This window comes from Hylaeus volcanicus, chromosome 5 (genome assembly GCF_026283585.1).
Source record: "Hylaeus volcanicus isolate JK05 chromosome 5, UHH_iyHylVolc1.0_haploid, whole genome shotgun sequence".
Taxonomy (NCBI): domain Eukaryota; kingdom Metazoa; phylum Arthropoda; class Insecta; order Hymenoptera; family Colletidae; genus Hylaeus; species Hylaeus volcanicus.
The window spans coordinates 12330599-12344490 of NC_071980.1; the positions used below are offsets into that span (position 1 = coordinate 12330599).

The window sequence follows — 13892 nt, forward strand, 5'->3', positions numbered from 1 at the left end:
AATAATTTGACGAGTCCACTCGGGCAGACCACCAAATAGATTAATTCCTTGAAGCTAGGTGGATTAAAACCAATCTCCCCAGTTTTTTCGGGGGCTGGCTTCCCCAAGGTTCGTGATAAATATTCGTACCATCTGTGCCTATCGATAAAAATTGTCTCTGTTAAAAGACAGGTTCGATGTTTTCAAATAAAATATTCATTATAAATATAAAATTCTGTAAAATTTATTTCTGTATATATTTCCAACGAAATATTTCTTTGAAAACATTAAACCTATCGTTTAGTTTACAAAAATTTCTTCAGTGGATATAGAGGGTACGAATACTTGTGGGACTAGCTATAATATACCCATTCTTGCCATAAAGGGTTATTATAAGGGTTATTTCACCCCTTGTGGAATACACGTTAATTTCTACTATAGGAAGAATTTGTACTATACGTCTTCTAAAAAATGTGTCTGAGGATGTCCTGTATATATCCACCAAAAAAATTCCCGAATTTTCTCCATGACACCTACATCTAACCCTTATCATTCGACCTCTAATTATCTTCAACATCGCGATTGAAAGTTCCTGCTACTACAACTCCCCGCGATTATGACTTCAGAAGACAACGAAGTAAATGTTTCTAAAAATTCATCGACTCGCGACGCTCTATCGATGGCTCCGCGAATATATTCTTGGGGCTGTTTTTGAGCTTAATTTTCTGGCACAAGCGGGAGCATTACTCAATACTTTGGGTTCGAGCGTTCCCAGCGGCCACAGCTCGTTAACCGTCGCTAATTAGATTACTCGGAATCTACTCGTCTCTCGTGCGACGCGATATACGCCCGCTACCCCTTTAACCACCCGCCCCCTCTACGCCCGTCGCGTGATCTAATAAAACCGGGATCTCGCGGCACACAGCGAACGGTAAAAAAAAAAACAAGTTTCTCCGTATGTTTTACGAGCGCGGCACACCCCTGCGTGTATTCAATCTTTCCACCGGCTGCGTCGAAGGATTAGCCCCCGCTAAGCCCTCGAGATCCGCGCAACTTTCATCTCCTTTATACCGACACGCGAGAGGAAACCGATTCTGCCGCGAATTTAACCCAGACCTAACCCTGCGCTGCCCAATTTAAGAACCGGATAAAAACGATAGTCGCGATGTTTAGTAAAATTTTAAGAGATTCGGTTAAAACGAGGACCGACTGATCGACGGACAAGCGATTTAATTGTAGCATAGGTTGCTTCGGAGCGAGTGTAAAATATTTTAGCTGTGGTTGATTGGTAGGCTGTGGTTGTTTATGCGAATTTATTTTTTTGCAGGCACAGGAAAGGAGTTGAAGCTTAAACGAAAGTGAATCTTGTCTTCTAAAAGGCGTAGCACGAATATTAATGTTTATGGTTTATTCATTTGCCATAAATAGGTAGATATCTACGGGCCTGTGTTTAGTAGAATTTTGATTGGATGTAATTTGTTGAATATTTGATGGCCACTTTTGGGAAACTAAATTTTATATAGAGTATAAATAAATATAATGCAATCACCTTGTTTAGATTGAAGAGAGGGGTTCATAAATGAAACACGTATATATATGACTTGATGAATGTACACGATGGTTCATAAGTATGTGGGCACTTCCTTAATTGGCATAAGTATCTAAAAAATATATTAACCCTTTGCACTCTAGAGATGATTCTTAGTCATCACTAGGTTTCTCGAGATCTCATTTTCGAAGTCAATATAATCTTAGCATTCGTGGCAATAGAATGCTAAGAAAGCATCTCGAGTTGCTGGTAGATACCAGAAAAAAAGGCCTCGAGTGCAAAAGGTTAAATATTAATAAAGTTTCTGTATTTAGTTCGCAGTATAATACCAGATTATAGTACACATTTGACAACAATAATTTATGGTGTGCAATAATTATTCATTGAAGTTGGTAGATATATTTATGAACAGAGGTGTACCTTAATCAGAAATAGAATAATCGTGAATATACGTACTTCTCTTTGGGAGATAAAATAAGATTCACGCGATAGACGCCCACGTAGCACAGGAGTTTCCAGTTGGAAAAAGGAATGGAGGAAAGTCGGGAGTTGGAAAGACCGTGGATGTTTGCTCGAGGGCGACTAGGGATCGAGGAGGGGCCCCAGATAGGAAAAGGGGGGCGATCGAGCGGAAGAACCGATGGACGAGTTTAATCAGCGACAACAGCCAAGACGAAAATTCCGGCTTCCCTTATCCCGACCTCGAATCATGGATTCGTGAAACGAAAGAGGGTAGAATCGCGTTCTTCTCCGCGGAAGAAATCGGGAGGAATGTTTCCATCGAGGAAGACAAAGATTTTATTCGAATGATAGCCGTCAACTATGATAAAAAGACGATGTACTGATACATCAGCGATGTTTACGATTCCGCCAATATGAAATGCAATTACATATTGCGATTCAAGTTTCGACCTTCATTTAAGGATATTTTACTGTGCTGCTTTTATGTAGTTGGAAAAAATGTTTGAAGTTTGAAGAAATTGGATCGAAATTTCCAATACGAATACAAAGAAATTTCATGTTAACATTTAATCTACTAGAAATGTGGGAAAAGTCACTGTGATTTTTCTACATTAAAATATATTTGAATAAGCTTAGACTACTAGATTTAATCTACTAGAAATGTGGGAAAAGTCACTGTGATTTTTCTACATTAAAATATATTTGAATAAGCTTAGACGTTGACTCGTGCAGACTGTCAGAAGGTACATTTATTGGCTTCGTTGTGAACTCAATTAATAAGTTGTGCTAGGTGAAAAGTGAAATTAAAAAGCCTACGTATACACTAGGGTGTGTCATTTCAATATTTTTTTGTTTCAAATAGAGATTGTGAAACTGATAATAGATGATAGAAGACAAATTTTCGTGAAAGAAAACAATTTTTCTCTCATTTACAGACTTGCCTGAACGAAAGATAATATTTTCCGTTAGAAATACATAGGGAAATTTTTTTAAATATAATTGCAAGGTAAAACAAAGACTGACAATTGATTTTGTTTTATCATCTACTATCAGTTTTTCAATCAACACTTGTAGAAATGAATATTTCTCTAAAATGACGCTTCCTAATATCCAGTCAGTCTCATAAATATTCATATCCTTTATGTCTATTGAAGAAATTTGTTTAAATTAAATAGTAGGTTTGATGTTTCCACGTGTATGTTTGTATAAACATGTTGATGTATACAGGGTGCCCATTTTAAATTCCCCAGTAGAATTTCTCGGAAACTATAGAAGTTAGTGAAAAATGTTCGAACAAAAGTTACAGTAATTATTCAAAAACATTTCCATCTTGTTGAATGCATATGTCATTCATAAGTCAAGAACACGACCTCCAAGGTCCAAGGCAAAGTCATGAGAATATTTCCCCCTAAAAAATTGAGCAACTTTTGTTCGAAACATTTTTCGCTAACTCCTACAGTTTCAGAAAAAATTCTACTGGGGAATTTAAAATGGTCCATTCTGTATATTATATATTATTATATATATATATATTGGAAAAACTATTTATTCAACTCTTCTATGTCATATCTCTGGAAAATGATTCGAAAATTCCACCAGTAGAAACCTTCCCCTAAATAATTATTACCAGATAAACATTGCTCCCAAGTTATTTTACGCTCACAAGATCCCCTCTCGAAATCTGCTATTCGAACGAAACTCTGACCACTCCTGTTGATAACAAAGGGACGAGTATCCGCCCCGACGGAACCAGGAAAATCTTTTCCAATCGCGAGGACTTCCGCGTGCTCTCCCTCCGGGGCTCTGATTCGAATTTCGACCAGGACACCCCCTTGTTACGCATTCCAGGGCGAAACGGCGGCGATAGAAGTCCGCCCGGAAGGCAGGGAGTACCGAGTGATCGCGACGAAGGAGAATATATACCCCGGGAACCGTAAAAAGAAGTCGTGAGAATCGAGGCGTGTCGCGAGAGCGCGGAATTGAATCCTTCTTCAGGGGCCACGCGGCGAGGAAAGATGGCGGCCGCGGGCCAGGGAAATCAAAAGGACGTATTCCGTCAAAGAAACTGGAACACTGTATCCGTTTCTTTCGTTCGTTTACGGCGCGACTTTTCTTTTCTTACCAACCAGACGCCCGAGAACAGAATGACGATCCTGGTTTTACATAAAGACACCCCCCGCGCGTGTTTCGAGCAGCGGCCTTTGACGCGATCCCGTCCCGTGCAGGCGAACTTTTCGGAGAAACGAGGGGGGTGGATGGCTGCCGCGAACCCTGAAGCGGATTCTTGCTACGGAGGAGTGTTTTCGATAGTGGGGATCTCTGTCAGAGTAGGCGAAGCTAGGTAATGCTTGGGTGGAAGCTTACTTTTCGAACAAAATAATAAGGTAGTTAAAATTGAAGCTATTAAGATTTATCTGAATCTATTACTATCGTGATGGATTAAATGACTGATCAATTGCGTGCAAAAATATTGGTCAGACTAGGCGAATTTCCAACAAAATATCAGGGTGGTTAAAATTAAAACTAATAACTAGACTGCGGATTTTTATGCACTCATATGAAATTTGAATGTGCAAGAAACTACAAAATGCACACAGTATGCAAGAATATAAAAAATATTGAGTAAGTACTTATGTAATGCAATAAATATATGTATATCAAAATTCAAGTATGCCTCTGAATTTTGAATATATATATTGAATTGTTTTGCTACGAACTTTCTGGACAACCCAATATTTCATATTATAAATAGTACGAGAGAAAATTGTGTATAAGTATTGAATATAGTTACACAAAATAATTATGTATAATTATATACTGTTATTCTAAAGAATACATGAAACAATTGTATATAATTTTTATATTGTATACAAGAACTATCCACAAAAGTTTAAAAACAGTCATTTGCCAAGTCACAAATAGGTTTAGTGTTAGAATACTTTCCACGAGAATTGAACGAATTCTAGCGAACGTGCAAAATAAACCTGGCGAAGATCTAAACCCTACCCAATTATTTCGCTAATGTTGGATCTAATATCTGCACGCAGTAATCGATGTACAGGAAGCATCATCGCGATAATACCGCCGCCGTGCCGCAACGAATGCTATATTATTCCCCGACTGAAACGGTTATACTCTGACAACGTCGACGGGATTTGCATTTTCTGGGAGAAGTACCACGCGACTTCCACCCGTAACAGCAGCCACGCGGAGGCACCAGACGCTCGTCCACAAATCCCTGTTCGCATCGAGTCGACAAAGGGTTCGAGAACAGGTACGAGGGAAGCGGATCACACGGCATCCGAACCCCGTTTCCGATTCCAATTAATCGCGAAATAATTAGCAGCGCCGGGGCGCAAACGATCGAGGCCGCGATGCGCGCCGCAGCGACCCGGCAAGGGCGGAGGAAGCATCGAAGGGTTGGCGGGCGTCGCCCGTCGGCAAACGTTTGCGTCCCGGCCGACGCCGGTCGCGCCATTATCCTTTCAAATTGGTTATTTTCGGTAAATACCATTTTGAAAAGCCAATAACGCTGTTTCCCCATTGTCGACGGGCTACCCCGTGCGTTCCGACGCGACCTTCTCTCACCCCGCATCGGCGATATTTACGATTCCACCCCTGGCGCGCTCTCAGACCGACGAGGGGTGTCGGCTGGCGCTGAAACCGACAAAAGTAATCCCGAAAACGGCACAGGTGATGCCGCTTTCAGTGGGAAAAAAATAAATATCATCCGGAGGACGCCCCGCGGTACGTAAGGTAGTCGGGGAAGGGACGCCAGGTAGGAGAAGCTAACCCTCTGGAAATCGGGAGTGTCACGAGAGTCGATCCGCACGCGAGATAGATGATGCCGTTGGAGAGCGTCGGGGGATGCAGGAGGAGCAGGTCGAAGCCAATTTCTCGAGTGGAGGGTGCATCGCTGGGAAGATAAGGGATGCTCTCGACGAGTGACAACCGAAGTCGAGAAGTCAGAGTTTCGGTTCGTGAACGAGAACGAGAGTTGGTACGATTTTTGGGACCAGGGAGATTCGAAGACTATTTTAACGCATCCGCTCTGCTAGGCAAATTTAAAAATTGTAAGCGTTTTGCCTTGGGCGCCGAGATTTAATACAGAGGTCTAATCTAGGTTATTATTTTGATAAGTAAAAGCGATGTTAAATTTGGTGGTTTAGAAAGAAAATTTACGATATGCTTTTGCAATAATTCGTCACTCGAGAGACTATAAACTTGTTCCTTGAGTAATTGCGATCAATTTGAAGTACCAGATATCTTGTAGTTGGCAGTGAATGGGTTAATACGAGGTCCATGAAGCATCGAATTTCACAAATTTACATTTTTTGCCAATCATTCGTGCTGACTTTTATCCATATAAAGAGACAAGCAAATTACTTTGGTAATAGATAATGAAAGTAATGGTAAAGTATGTGAATGTTCAAAAAGTCCAGAAACAAAGCAAACAATGATCGAAGATACATTAACCCTTGGAGTAACAAGGGAAACTTTTATACATACCCGAGAAATGCCAGACAATTTTAAAAGAAGATGGCACGATTGTAAACAAAAATGTATATTTCGGTCAATTTTACTTTAAGGCTCACGAAATTTTTACGCGATACTAAAATCATAGTAGACTTCCTTTATTACTAAAACAAATAAAAATGAAACTATTTTCTGAAGTACACAAATAAATGTGCATTAGACATTGACGTTACTTCTGGAAAGAAAAATTAATTTTTTAATGATTTATATCACTTATAGTTTCGAGCAACGATATATCGCTCCTTGGCACTCGAAGTGTTAAATCTCCGTGAACCTAGTGTCAATAAAGAAGACCTAAACCTGTAAACGAACATAAAAACCTGGCCCTGGACGAATCACTGCCGCGTCAAACAGAAAAATCCAGGGGATGAAACTTGAAATAAACACAAGGAAGAGAAGCGCGAAGACGTTGGATATCGGCTGCGATCGTCTTAGGAAGCGTTCGGGAAGGCAACGTCAAAGGAGCTACTCGCAAAAATAATCATAATCCCTATCTCGGCTCGGGGCTTATGATCCCGCGACTTCCGGGCGGGAACGGTATTCCCGCAAGGCCTGTTCGCGGTCTCGAAGAAAACGCAAGGAACGGGAACGCAAGGAGTGAGCCGCGTGAAATACTCGACGCCGACGCGGGCGTCGAAGAAAGAGAGGCGAGTGGGAAGAAAAGAGAGGGTGAGACGGAGAAAGACAGGGAGCCCAGGGGTTGCGAGAGAAAAGCGAGAAGCGAGAAGCGAGAAACGAGAGAAAGAGGGCTCAAGGTAAACCCCCCCCCCCCCCCGTGGGCGTCGGCCTTGAACTACATTTTTAATTGCGACTTCCTCGCGCTCCCCACCCCGCGGGCTCCTCCAGACGCTAAAAACAAAAGAGAAACAGTTTTCTGTCGACGCCGCCGCCGCCAGCGGCCCACCCCCCGGTTCCTTTCGCCCCGTTAACCCCCCTCCGGAGCCGCGTTACCAACGGGGACCAACTTCTGCCACCCCCGTTTCTCTTCCGCTTCCAGCACCCTCCCCTTCCAAGCCCCTCGCAACCTCTGCCGCCAACCTCCACCCCTTTTCTCCGTGCAACAAGTAGCGCGTTCATTTAAGACGTGTCGGCGTTCTTTTGTTCGTTTTAAAAAGGCAAAGCACCGGCAAAGTTCCGCTTTAAGAGGGAAAGAACCGTTCCGCCCCCGACGCCGACCGAGGCACCCGCGAGAGACGCCCGCGAGAGACGCCCGCGACGTCCGCCGTGTAACACGCGATATCGGATACAACACTCACGTTTACGTGCTTCCGGTTCTCTCGTCCTCGTTGTTCCATGGACCGGTTGCTGGAGGAAGGAGCGGTGCTTCGACAGGGGGATGATCCAGAATGTTGAGGGACGCGGAGGATCAACGGAATTGGTAACTGCTTCTGTAATTTTAATAGAGGGTGGTTAGAGGGATTTAATCGTGGTTGGGTGTTGTTGTGGGTTGTCTGGAAAGTCCTTGTCAATTTTGGGTACGTGGAATATGTCGGAATGATTGTAAACAAATAACATGTGTACGTTCCTTGAAAGATAGAAAGGTTATGGAACAAAATGATACCTATACGTTTGATTTAAGAGTTCCACTAAGTTGGATGCTTGGATTCTTTTTAAAACAAATTTCATGTCACTTTTTATTGTTCGAATAATAACCTAGATTTCACGCCTGTATTGAATCTTGTAACCCTAGACAAGACGCTTTACATTTGCGTAGCAATGAATGGATAAATATTATACATTTCATCTATTATTTCAATTAGAATGTCAGAGAACTTCAAAGACCAAAGCAGCACATCATATAAAAGTATAATTATTATACAAAACATCAATGATTCACCCACTCGAAATGACAGTTGCCCACATCGAGAAAAAAATATTATACACGCGCCTTAGAATGTGTCTTTCCAGAGAAAGAATTTTTCTTTTCAAGTGCTGATTGAAAAACCGGTATTAAATGATAAAATTTGAATTGTTAAAAACGTATCTTTCGATGAGCTAAATATATAATTAAAATAAAAAATTGTATCTTGCACCAAAATTGTTGTTTCATTATCCACTTTCAATTATTCGATTAGCACTTGGAAAAAAAGGAACGTTGCTCTAAAATAACAAATACTACACACGTCCCTTAGAATGTGTCTTTTCAGATGAATATTTTTCCTTTTCAAGTACTGATTGAAAAACTGTTATTAAATGATAAAATTTCAAATTGTCAAATCCTATTTTTCGGTGAGCCAAATATGTAACAAAAATAAAAAATTGTATCTTGCGCGAAAATTTTTGTTCTATCATCCACTTTCAATTATTCTATTACCACTTGTAAAAAACATATTCCTCTAAAATGGCACGGCCTAACCTGCCAATACAAAGCAATTTCCAGAAACTTTTCGCTCCGAATCGAGTTCACCTGAACCACAATGATCCCCCGTGACAAACCAGGACAATTTAGCGCGAAACAGGATCGAACGAATTATCCTCCCGGCGACTTTGACTCGCCTCTAACTACACCGTCCCTTCAACTCGTCCCTCGATGTACGTTGGGTTCGATCGGCGCGAAGGGACGCCAGATTCGTGAAAAGAGGGAACGGGTCCGACGGGGGGTCGAGGAAGACACAGGGATTCGGGGAGAAAACGCAAATCGCCCGAAGCGAAACGGTCTCGCGCTCGCATCCACGGGATTCGAGGGACATGAATTTATAATTTCCGTCGCGGTGCGCCGACCCCTCTGTTGCCGATCGCGGTGACTCGATCGAATCGTGCCTGTCGGTCGCGTCATATAAATCAAAATCAGATGCATTGTGCGTTTCGTCGAAGATCGGCTCCGTGGGGTTCTGAGAGGGTTGGAGTGTGCGGGGGGGACGAGAAAACTCGGTCAAGCTACAACAAAACCCTCCCCGTTGGTTTATCCAGGTAGAAACTGCGATACGCGTGCGAGGGAATCGACGACAGAGCAAGAGTAACGGACTGAGACGCCGAGGCCTTACTGAAGGGATGTCGAGGGGTGGAATGATCGAAGGGAGGGGAGGGGTAGGAGATAGAGAGAGAGCAGAAGCCGAAAGTATCGGTCGGATATACATATGTATGTCGGGCTAGGGTACAATGTATTCAAATTGCGAGAAAAAGGGTTGGCCCTTCGGTACGGGTATATAGGTGATGGGTAAAAAATGCGACAGACTGGTTAACGAAGCGAGATGGTCCATTGAATGGATCTCAATGGGATGCTGGGACCGTTCTCGCATCCGTTTCCACGTGAAGTTTGTATACGACGCGCGTTCTGCCGCTAACTAGGCGGATATACCCGGTGGCAGCCATATGCCTCGGGAGAAAGGCAACCTGACCTGCCTTCCTCGCCTGTCCCGCGCCGTTTTCACTCTTTTCACGTCGAGAGCCGTTCTCTTTCAGCCGGGAGACTCGTGGACCGCGGAAACTGGTCGGGTCTTCCAAGTTTTGTCGCGAGGGGGTGGCGAATCGAGGGATGCCGAGGATGAGATGTCGCGATCGTTCGCTTCGTGGATAATCCGTCATTAAGGAGACTTTCTACTTTGTCGGGTGAAACAAATCGATCTTTACTTTTAATTTTACGAAAGTATGTACTCTTAAGTATACAAAATTTAAATTTTGTTGAAAAACTCGTAAAATTAAGGTGATGTAAGAAATATCTCGAAAACTGTTAAAGACGTAACTAAAAAATTTTAGCTGCTAATAAAATGGCTCTTTTTGGCTGGGACTAGAATCAACTTAGTAACTTCTACCAATTTTTCTTAAATAAATATCGAAGCCAAATTTTCGCGAGAGAAATGAATATAACTATCAATTGTACAACATTCAATATTTTCTTGACATTCACGATACCAAGACGCGGAGTGGCTGTGATAATAAATGATAGAACGGTTTCAATTTGATCAAATTTCTTCCATTGATTACAACAACAAAAAATATACATGTATCGAATAACCTCTTCCTTTTCGAAGTCGGTTAATTAGCGACTAATGAATCGACGAATATAACTAATGGCAACGACGACGTGTCTCAACATTTCGAAGCATTCGAGACACATCGAATATTCTAAAGACCTCTAACTACAAGAATTTATATAAATAAAATCTATTCCTGGACCCAGAACAAAATTGGAGCCCCTGGAGTAGCTATTTACCCAACAGTAACATTTTTCCCAACATGAACATATCAATTCCAATTTTCGTGAACTACGAAAACACCTGAAACAGTTTACTGATAAATGCCTGGCTCGGGACCGCCAAACCACCGGATCCTTATTATTTTACAGTGACAAACTCACCGTCGAAGCAACGTTGCTCGACATCCCGTGATATCATGGGAATATTTCACGAGCCCTTTAAACGGTTGATTTAAGGCAGACAGGAGGACAGACGGGTCCCGGGAAGGAACGGTTCGCTTCCTGATTTCCAGGACGAAGCGTCACGTACCGCGTCTCGAAATGGAAAAGGGCACGAGTCGCAGAAGGGAGTCGCGGGTCGCACGGGCTTTCCCGCGCCAGCCTTTGCCGACGGTTGCGTTCGAAGGTAAAGGGTTACGTGAAAACTCTCCGTCTCGACGACAAAAGGGGTCTTATCTCAAATTTCTAAAGTCCCACCTTCCTGTCTCTACGCTCGACGTTTCTTCCCCTGCGCGTAACCCTTTCAATCCAGACCTAACCCTTTCCGGAGATGTATCCGTCGCTATTAGCGGCGTTTCGCATACGTCCTGATATTTTTTTTCTCACAGCAGCATCCTATCTCTCTTTGGGAGGGGGTTGCACTTTCGGCGAGGCTTGGGAACTGGGATGATGGAGAGAAATTCGAAACTGCGTGAATGTGGTGTACTTTAATCTTTGAAAGACTTATCGCCAGGGAAATGAATACTTGGTATCGGGAGATATATTTTAGAGTGGATTTGAAGTGTAGAATTATAGATTTTATTTGAGAAATGTTTTTGAGAGAAACGTTACTCGTGGTGGGACTCGAAATGAATACGAAACAACACTGTACTAAAATCATGTGCAGAAGACTGAAGATATTCAACCGTAGAAGGGTTGGTATATCAAAAAATATATTCTAGATTGAAATTAAAGTGTCAAATTGTAGACTCAACTTGGAAACTATTTTCGAAAGGAATGTTATTCGTGGTAGGATTCAAAATCAACAGGAAATAGCATCGACAAAAATCCTATGCAGAAGACTCAAAATGCTCAACCTTGAAAGGGTTGGTGTACCAGAAGATAAATTCTAGGTTCAAATTAAAGTATTATTTAATTAAATTGTAGACTCAACTTGGAAACTATTTTCGAAAGAAATGTTACTCGTGGAAGGACTCAAAATCAACAGGAAATAGCATCGTACAAAAATCCAATGCAGAAGACTCAAAATGCTCAACCTTATAAGAGTTAGTACAGCAGAAAATATATTCTAGATTGAAGTTAAAGTGTCAAATTGTAGACTCAAGTTGAAAACCATTTTCAAAAGGAATATTACTCTTAGAAGGACTCAAAATCAACAGGAAATAGAATCGTACTAAAATCCAATGGAAAAGACTAGAGATATTCAACCTTAGAAGGGTTGGTATATCAGAAGATAAATTCTAGATTGAAATTAAAGTGTAAAATTGTAGACTCAACTTGAAAATCATTTTCAAAAGGAATATTACTCTTGGAAGGACCCAAAATCAACAGGAAATAGCATCGTACAAAAATCCAATGCAGAAGACTCAAAATGCTCAACCTTATAAGAGTTAGTACAGCAGAAAATATATTCTAGATTGAACATAAAGTGTTAAATTATAGATTTCATTAAAAAGCTCTTTCTCCAAACTATATTATCTGTTGCAAGACTCAAAATCCACAGGAAATAGAATCGTACAAAAATCCTATGCAAAAGACTCAAAATACTCAACCTTGGAAAAGTTAGTACAGCAGAAAATATATTCCAGATTGAAATTAAAGTGTTAAATTATAGATTTCATTAAAAAGCTCTTTCTCAAAACTGCATTACTTCTTGCAAGACTAAAAATCAACAGGAAGCAACGCTATACAACTCTAGATAAATGCGAAACAACACCGTACAAAAATCTCAGGCAGAAAATATTCAACCTTGAAAGAGTTTGGTGCACTTACTAAAGCTCGTAGCGAGCGTCGCTTTCCGAGGCTGGCACACATCGGAACGGCGAAATTCGCCGATATTAAGCCGATCACGGGGAATCGTCTACGATGCATGCGCCGCTATTCGGAAAATTCCGTCTTGCGAGGCTGCATCCGCTCAGCGGAATCACTTAGGCGCGGCCGCTTCCGCTTATGTGTGTCAGGAGGGTGCTGCGGGCTCTCAGGCTTCTTAGCTGGAAGACGAATATCAGTTATTGATGAAAACTGCGCTCCGTACCCCTCGAGAGAGTCGCGACGACGGAGATATCGAGATGAGACGCGTAGGACAGGCACTGGGAGGTGAATTACTGTTCGCCTGGCTCGTCTATAGGGACAAATCAGGCCAAATCAGATCTCACGACGTCAAGTCGACGCGCGGAATTATGTACGCGGTTAATTTCGATGCGCGTTTCCGCGTTTCGTCTCTCGATGACGTGGAATTCTCTCTGTCCTCCCCAGTCGACGTGTCTCTCGGCGAAATCCGGTCGCGACGATGTTGCGCGACTAACCGTGGTCTTATTAGCGATGCAGTCGCGTCTTGCGCGAAAGTTGCACCCCTTTGAGTGGGTTATTTATAAGAGAGGACGCTACGAGGAAGTATTTCAGTTTTCTGCGCTGAGAATTTTGCATCCAATTTCGGTCGCGATGAAAGTAGAATGAAAGCAAAGGGCGACTGCACCGATAAGGGTGGCTTCGTCTCTGTCTTATTAAGGAGGTACTCTTCTGGGTTGAAGAGAGGTTTTGTTTTTTTGCTAATTTCTCTTGTTGCTTAAGGTCTTTGAAATATTTATTTGGGAGTCTTTAGGTTTGAAGTGGTGACGATTCATTAATTTTCTTTTGATACTGTTTTCCCTACTTCTCGCTATGACCATATTTGTAATATCTTTTATGTGTAAAGTTTTAAGCGTTGTATGTTAATATTGAAACTAGTCAGGCTAACCATCAATTAATCTATAAGATTTGTAATGACTCGAAGGAAATCAATTTTCATTCGGGAGACAGTTGTAAATTTAACAGAATCTTATATTTACGTGTATAAACGAACGTATGCAATTTCGAAAATTTATGGCAATTACTTTGCCAGCAAAAGGATCATGAAAATGACTACGAAAATGGAAAAAAAGAGCACTTCCTTAAAACCATTCAGAGATTGATCAAGAATTCTTATGTTTATTCAAGAGTATCTTCGAAACCCAAACGTATTGAAATTTTAAT

At 41.7% G+C, this 13892-nt stretch overlaps 1 long non-coding RNA gene across 1 annotated transcript in view; it reads right to left on the reverse strand.

Annotated features, from left to right (window-relative positions):
• LOC128876167 (uncharacterized) overlaps positions 1-13892 on the reverse strand; it is an 84251-nt gene that overhangs the window by 68159 nt on the left and 2200 nt on the right. Inside the window, exons 2-3 of the long non-coding RNA XR_008456959.1 lie at positions 12654-12871; positions 7783-7914 (exon numbers count right to left, since the gene is read on the reverse strand). This is a non-coding gene — a long non-coding RNA (uncharacterized LOC128876167). The remainder of the gene's footprint in view (positions 1-7782; positions 7915-12653; positions 12872-13892) is intronic.